This window comes from Quercus suber, unplaced genomic scaffold (assembly GCF_002906115.3).
Source record: "Quercus suber isolate HL8 unplaced genomic scaffold, Cork oak 2.0 scaffold_700, whole genome shotgun sequence".
NCBI classification, from domain to species: Eukaryota; Viridiplantae; Streptophyta; class Magnoliopsida; order Fagales; family Fagaceae; genus Quercus; species Quercus suber.
Window position 1 is genome coordinate 5,488 of NW_027070141.1, and position 8,592 is coordinate 14,079.

Consider the following 8,592-nt stretch of genomic DNA (forward strand, 5'->3'; position numbering starts at 1 on the left):
TAGTGGAAATCTTAGGCGGCCTTGAGCACTTGTTCGTACACCCCTACTCCGTCAACTCCTTCATAATAACATTTTTCTGACACATAGGGTAGACGGAGTGGGATATGGTCTGGGATCTGGTAACGGGCCCTAAGGGTATTAAAATGAGCTTCTTTGATAGTGGATGTGAAGGCGTGTACCGTCCACTCTGGAAGTATGATGAACTCCCTAAGTCCATCAACTCCACGACGGATCTAACTATCGGCTCTTCGTCGTCAGCTGAACCTTTTTGTATTTCGATCATCTCCAGGCCCTCATTTGTTGAGGACGAGGAGGATAAGGACGGACTACTCTCTTCGCTCGGGGCGTCGTGGTCTTTGGGACCTGACAGGTATACCTCTTCGTAGTCCGCCCAGTCACAGATGACCGACTGATTACTCAATGCACTAGACATGGCTTACATGTAATGACAAAACTAAGACTCTGACGGGTTTCGGAAAGAACAACGGGCGTATAAAGTCTAAAAAAAAAAAAAAAAAAAAAAAGAGAAAAAAAGAATGAAAATTAAAAGAGGACGGATAGGAGACTACTTACCAAAAGTTCGGAGTGAGCAAGATGTTGCAGACGACGGGTACAAGAGTGAACGGACTATTCTTTGACAGGTATGACGGACTCGCTCTAACAATTTTCTCCAGTAACAAGTGGAAAAATGAGGGGCAGAGGGGTCGATATTTATAAAGGGTATGCACGGAAGACGAAGCGACACCTCGTTCCAAAACAACGACCATTGACAGGATGACACTTGGCACGGCTCATAAATTTGTTACTACTAATCTGACAATGTACGGAGGTAAGTTTACGGATTTAGGTGTCATGAAAACATGATCGAGGTTTTAAAACCGTCACCCTATGGGTCCGTTCTCTTATCTATGACGGACCCATCGGGTGAGGGGGCAACTGAAAGTGAGAAAATACGGGCTAGGATGCCTAGAGTGAATGGACGGGCTAACTATAGTCCGCGAGCCAAAAAAGAGGCGAGCCTGTTATTCATATGAGGCCTTACATGGACGGACCTGAGATGGGAGGAGGGAAGAGAGATGGGCTGATCAACCATGGGCCTGTTGGACCTCTTAATGGGAATACTTTGGCCCATTCTTGAAAAGCCCTAAACAGAGTTCTTGCGCAACCTGGATTCCAGAATTTTCATATATTGGTGAAGATCTTCCCTATAAGGAGAAGATCTGTCCACCACGTTTCAGACTCTAAAAAAGATGATTTCTACAAGAAAAGGACTTGGATTCCAAGCGAAAGAGGGAAAACTTTTGACTACTATAAAAGCCCAAATACTCTCACCAATAAAGGTACGCATTATTTACCCTCTCTAGCACTCTACAGTTGTGAGAATATTTCTGACTTAACCTTCGGAGGGCATTTGGCCGGCACTACACCGGTGCTCTTTGATAGGTTTTCTCCTTTGTATTGTGTAGGTTCACGTTCGAGCGCGAAGGTATCGTGTGGCTCACTAGTGAATTTCTCAGCCTCATCACATTTGAACAACATTTTGGCACAAAAGTTCCCACAACTTAGGGCGACAAAATAGCTTGAGTTTTTCCAAATTGTGTATTTAACAGGAAAAGAAAATCCATAGATGGGGCCTACATTGAGATCCTGAAAAAAAGAAACATCACAATAGTACCCATTTTACATTTTTTTTATATGAATTCCAAAAATTCACTAATTTTCTACATCAATTATTAGATACTTGAGAGCTCAATTTGAATTAACCACTATCATAACTCGCACTGAGGTTCTTTACACGACTATGAGGGCCAGCAAACTAGGAAATAAAAAATGTGAGTGGACATCTGGCTGCAAAGCGAACTATCTCATCATTTTGAGACGTAAAGATATTAATATAATGCTAGGTGGGAATGAGTTGAAATGTGTCTCAAAGTAACAAATTAATAAATTTAGTGAATGAAAAGCAGGTCATAGTCAAGATAGATTCTTAACATCAAAACAACCACTGATTCAGAATAAACATTATCTTATTATTGACATATGTCATTGAAAAATTAAATAATTAAGCAAATAAAGTTTGACATGTAGTACATAATTTGACCTGTCATAAGTGCAATATCTTGCAAGAGAGCTTTCTTTCCTTCTGAAAATTCTGGACATTTGACAACAGCAACATTTAGTAAACCTTGCATTTTGTTCACTACTAGTGTTTCCAGTACTTGCCTGGAGATATCCTCTGCAATGATTAGCAGTGGGGCACTCAGTTGAGTAATCTTTTCTAGTAAAGGAACAATTTCTTTGACAGTTGAAATCTTCTGATCAGTTACTTGGACTTTGGCATTTTCAAACTCCACTATAGATTTGTCATGGTTTGTAATGAAATGGGGTGACATGTAACCCTTGTCAATCTGTCCAGAAATATCTAATAGAATTAAAAGAAAGGGAATAGAGGGGAAAAAAACTAGGAATCAGAGACAAAGGGAAAAAATGCAAAAAGACCCCTCCAACTTTAGGTCAAAAATAAACATACCTCTGATGTTCTAATATCAAGTTTTAACTGCAGAAGTTTGGGAAACTGCCAAATTGTTCCTTCCGTCTTTCTTCCGATGGGTCAATGGAAGGAAAATGTTGTCAAGTGCTTCACACATTATTCTTCTTAAAGTAAAATTTATTATAAAAAAACATTTTATTTTTTATTTGATATTTATTTTCTTTTTCTTTTCTACCTTATCTTCTTCTGCTTCTTCCTCTCTCACTCCAGCCAACACACAACCACACCACCATCTCCAGCAGCCAAGACCCACCACAATTTGCCACTACAAAAACTGGCACACAAGGGCAAATTTTTGACAAAAAATAGGAGGGATTTGGATTAGAAAAAAAGTGGTGGCCAAAGGGTGGTGTTTTGTGGTTGTGGAGGTGGCAAATCCAAGGCTGTAGGTGTCAGATCTAAGCCAGAGGTAGTGGTTTAAGGCTTGTTGTGAAAGTTTGGAGTTGTGTTAGGCCTTGGCGTTGATGGTGGCCAAAGGGTGGCGTGAGTTATATGCACCTAGTCCTTGTTTAGTTTATGATACATTCTGTTGCTAAGAAAATGTAGAAATGAAAAATAAATACTAATTAACAGGATTAAAATTAGTAGTATCTACTTGTCAGCTGAGGAATGAATACAACAATTTTTCAATTGCATCTATTTGTGTCATGACTGCACAGAATTGGGAGCTTTTTGAACTGAGTACAATCTTTTATGAGCTTTATTTATATGTGCCTTAAGAATGAATGAACTTTCAATAGATTGATACTATAACTTCAATGCTGGTTTTCTTTAGTCCGTTTATTTTCAAAAAAAAAAAAAAAAAAAAAAAAAAAAAAATCAATATATATATATATATATTTTTTGATAAAAAAAAATAAAAAATAAAACAGTGGGGTAATTAGTTCATTGCTGGTTTATAAAGTTTATTTTCATTCTAAAATTATGGTTCAATTCAAATTACATTCTGACCCGTTTTCTTTCCTTTCTCATTAAGTTTTCCTTTCTTTTAGATGGTCATGAATCTTTTCAATTAAAAATCATCTTTAATGACCTACCTTCATTCCTTCTTCTATTATTACAGAGGTCTCAAATGATGAAGATGACTCATCGGGGCCAATCTTTTCTATAGCTTCAGCCAGCAATTAAGTTCCCAAAAACGTCATCATTTCCAGAAGAAATTGTGGCCACAGCTACAATGTGGCAAAATACAATTTCAAGATTTTGTTTTTGACAAGTAATTATATTTTTTTTTATTAAAGAAAGTGCAAAGAGGGGCACAAACCTAATTCACAAGACATGCTCTAAATATTTCTGACTCTGCTTTTAATTAACAAAATGCAAAGGAAAGAAATACCTTTAATTAGCACACTTTTCTTTTTCAAGACCTTGACCAATTCTTTCAGTCTTATCCATTCCTTTCTTCAAAGAAACCTGGTTAGCCCCAAAAGCAACTGCCAGCATCCCAGATTTGATCATTGCTTGAGCCAAAACAGTTGCAGTAGTTGTACCGTCACCAGCCAAATTATTCATTTTAGTTGCAACCTGCAAGCAGGATATGAAGATTTACATATCTATGATTGCTTTTTCCTTGAGAAACATCAATACAACAACAGGGGAGAGAATTATCTAGCAACCATGAATGACCTCCATTCTCAATTGCTTCTAAAAGCCGTATGGATCGAGCAATTGTAACGCCATCATTAATTACTTGAAGCGATCCAGACTCAGAAAGAATAAAGTTACGGCATATTTTCACTTAAAATCAATACCTCTATCAAATTAGCAGTATGAAATTAAATAATTTAATTAAAAAAAATACTTATATTCTCTTCTGAGTATTTCAGTATGTGTTACATCTAGCATATTATAGCTTTTTTAAAGGGTCAGAAAAGTCACAAAGGCTTATGCCGTAACAGAACCAACCCCATAAATGGAAAAATAGAAGTTCTCATGTATAGCTATTTCACATAGCCAAAGTGAGGCCACCCTAGCTGGCTGAAGCTTATTAAGAAAATAAGCAAATAAATATCACTTCAAGCAAAGCTTCAGTTACAACTTACAAGTCTTCAAGGCTTCAACTGATATTCAACAGCCTTTTTTAATAAACATACTACTGACACCATGAAAAGCCAAGACCTCATACCTACATTCTTACTATCTTGGCTTCAACCAGTCCCCATCGATGGCATTAACACAATTAATGGCATTTTTTGGGTTTCATTCTTATAGTTATGGTGTTAGAAGCAGTTGCAAATAATCTCAATCTGGCTCGCTTGAGAAGAATATAATCAGGATTACACTTAAAAATTATCTTCTCTATTTGAGACTTCAAAATATTCTCTTTGGGCCTGCTTTAAGTCTTTAACAGCAATACTCCTCACAAAATTTGTATTTCTCCACAACCCAGTTGCCCTTTGGTTCCAATAAAGGTTCTGCAACAATAACCCATTAATTCAAAACCAAAATAATACAAAGAGAAAGACATACAGAAAGCGAGAAGAAGACTACAGAAAAGAGAATTTTTTGAGGAAAGAGAAGGAAAAAGACATATCCCTATAATAGTTGAAGAAGAAGAAGAAATGGTTTTGCTTTGGGGCTTTGGTTTTGGAATTGGAAGCAGAACAATGACAGACAGGTTTCTGAGGATTTTCAAAGGTTTTGGGTTTGAGGGGTTTTAGTACAAGGACTCGGACCAGTTAACGTGACTCACCTCAACTGAGTCAACTCATGAACTATCTGCATCATTGGAGCGGTTTTGGGCTCATAGACCCGATTACCTTTTTGGGCCATCCTACAAAACCTAGCGCAAACCAGCCTTTCACTTTTCCTACAAATTATGGAGTTCATTTTTTTTTAATCTCATTCCCAACAAAGTATAAAATTCAGCAATCAACCTCGCTATCGATTGGTAATATACATATTAGTGAATGGTTTTCTATCCATCTCAATCGATATCTAATTTTCTAGCAAATAAATCTTAGTTTCTTAAATATATATCCTATAGAATGTATTCTAATTAATTTAATTAATAAAAATTCACGTTTTTAAATAAAAAATTTTGGAATGAATCCCACCTAAACTTAAAAGAAACTCATTAATATGTTGACTTAACGATAAAAAGTAAGCATTATGATTTAGCTATCATATATTCTAATCATATTTTATCTATTTATAATATATATATATATAAATTATTCACCATACAGTTACTAGAAAAAGCCAAATAAAAACCGATCTAAAAAAAAAGTACAAGACTGAATTTTAAACAATATGCTAAAAGACTAAATGTTGAGATGGCCAAAACTTTGATACCTATTTGTTGCATGTGCCACCAAATAATTATGAGACATATTCTCAAGACTGGGCAAGTATTTTGTTATATCGCGTTACACACATTTTCAATAAATAATCAAAATTAGGTACTAATTATGGCTGAGTGCCTAACACCTTAGCTCATAAATGAACCCCTCAAACTTCTTCTTTTTTTAGATTCCAAACACAGTTTTATTTAAATGGACTCCCAAATTTATCCTTTGTTTTTTTCTTTTTCTTTTTCTTTTTGTCCTTTTTGCATGACAAATTACATTAGAAATTTTATTGTAAAACTAGGCTTGCAATTCTTTCTAAATAAGAAAGGTTAGCTGTATTTAATTCAAAATTGAACAAATATGTGATTGGAGCATGTTTACTTTCAAAATAGCTTCACAATAAACCTTTTTCAAAAATCCAAATGTCAAATGTTTAAGTTACTTTTCAAATACTGAGTTATAGGATTGTATTCAAAATAAGGTACTATCAAAAGATGGGCATTGTGGGAGTGTCTAACACCTTATCCACATGTAATTGAACTTTTGAGTCTATATCTTTTGGTTGAAGACATCATTTTATTTTCCATTTTAGCTTATGAGCTCTTAGGACTTTCTTAGCTAAATCTGGGGGAAAAAACATTAAACCTACAGGTCTAATCATAACTTAAAAAACCAACTGGCCATGGTTAGTGCAACTCCCTAAAATGAATGAGAAACTAAAAGCACATTCATAGTTCATACACAAACATCACCCTAGTGTCACACACAAGTCATCATAGACACATGTCACCAAGACTTCAAATTGTAAATGTCGTTGTCTAAATTCGATTTCAATGTGATAAATAAATATTCGATTACTATATGGTTCAAATTTGTTATACTTTGATTATTTTATGAACTTAACAAAAACCAATATAAGTTGTACTTGTACTTTACGTTGACCTAATTACCAAAAATCATTATATGAGAATCATGAATGAAATCTTGACTATGAAAGGTTACAACACAACTTATTCAAATATTTAAAAAGGATTATAAAAACCCAAGCCGCACCAACCCAATCATACAATGGACCTAAAAGTACAAACAATTCAGCCCAAGCCTAGACCAACTCCTTAATTTTAGCTGGAAAGGGACACAATGCAAATTACAAAGCAAGGCAAGAGAAATAAATGCGGGCCTGAAATTTTTGCTTTTAAATTATAGCAATTTCTTGAGGATAAAAAAAACTTGAAAATGCAAAAAGCAAAGTTTAAAATTCAAAACAGATTTATTGTTTTTTCTTAAAATTAACAAAGAAGAGCATCGCATCATTGAGTTATTGAAATATATAATTCTGGAAGTGATAAAATTTAACAAAGAGGAGCACTGACACGTCATTTTATTGAAAAAAATTTCTTCCTAAAATTTTCTTAAGAGTATTAGTAACCTTGAAAAGTTGAAATTTTCATTTGACATTATAGCGTAATAATTTTGAGCATAAATCTTTTCTTAGAAGCCTTAAAAATAAATAATATAAATAAAAACTTAACTAACCTAAGTCCACGTAATGTACGGTGCATTTTGAAATATTTTGTAGAAATTTAAAAATTATAATCTTTAAGAAATTAACTTAAATTATATTCCTTGTAATTAAAAAGATAAAATATAAATTATTAATTTATTACGGTTAATGTAGTTGAGAATAGGAACTTATTGCTTAAGTGATTGACAAATACTTAACTATTTTCACTAATTTAAGAGTACAATTTTCTTTTTCATTTTCTTTTTTATTTTTATAATTTTTGATTGCGCATGCTATTAAGTTTCTTTTATCTTTCATGGCAGTTTATTCCAATTGTTGCTCAGAAAATTCAATTTGAGTAAGAATATGTAATAATCCAAATATATATATATATATATATATATTTATAAATCTTAAAAATAATCATAAAAAATCATTTTACATAGAGAATTAGTGTACTTATAAAATATTTTGTTTAAGTGTATTTATAAATATTTAACACGTGAAAATTTGCATTTACCCGCCTATTAATACTTTGTTTAATTACATAGTGTGACTTTAGGTTATTACAATATTATATATAATACAGTAGTAACCATAATTTATGTTTTATAATTAAGCAAATCCTAATAAGATTAGAAAGGGATAAGAAAAAACTTTGAAAAATCTCTTGATTTTAGCACACATTCCTAATTTAAGTTTTTTCAATCTCTTAAAAATGTTAATGTCTCAAAGTTAACTACAATAATTAATTATCTTTTTGATGTTGAATAACAATCTTGTTAATATAAGGTGGAGGATTATTTTTTTCCTCTCATGTGATTGTGTCTAGGTATCCACGAATTGAGTTGGACTAGGTTTGGGTCTGACCCACACTCGACTCGATTGAATTGGGTGAATGGGAAATGGACTCGTGGCTGACTGAACGTTCGGTCAAGGCGATGGCACGAGTCATCGGTTGAGAGGGTCAGATTCGGCCGGGTGATTTCAAGTCTCAAGCACAGCAACATAGATTTCAAAACCTTGAACAAAGAAATCAAAATCCAAACCAAAAACCACATATGTATGAGACTAAAACGAAATCAAAACCAGAACAATCTTTTTATAAAAAAAAAAAAAAAAAAAAAAAAAAATCCATAACAAAGAAATCAAATCCAAACCAAAAACCCCAAATCTATGATACTAAAAGTCTAAACGAAATCAAAACCCAAAAACAATCTTTTCCAAAAAAAAAAAAAAAAAAAAAA

General features: G+C 33.6%; 1 pseudogene; it reads right to left on the reverse strand.

Moving 5' to 3' along the window:
- Window positions 1–1,949: 1,949 nt before the first annotated feature.
- Window positions 1,950–8,592, reverse strand: part of LOC112019669 (chaperonin 60 subunit alpha 2, chloroplastic-like) — a 22,689-nt pseudogene continuing 16,046 nt past the window's right edge.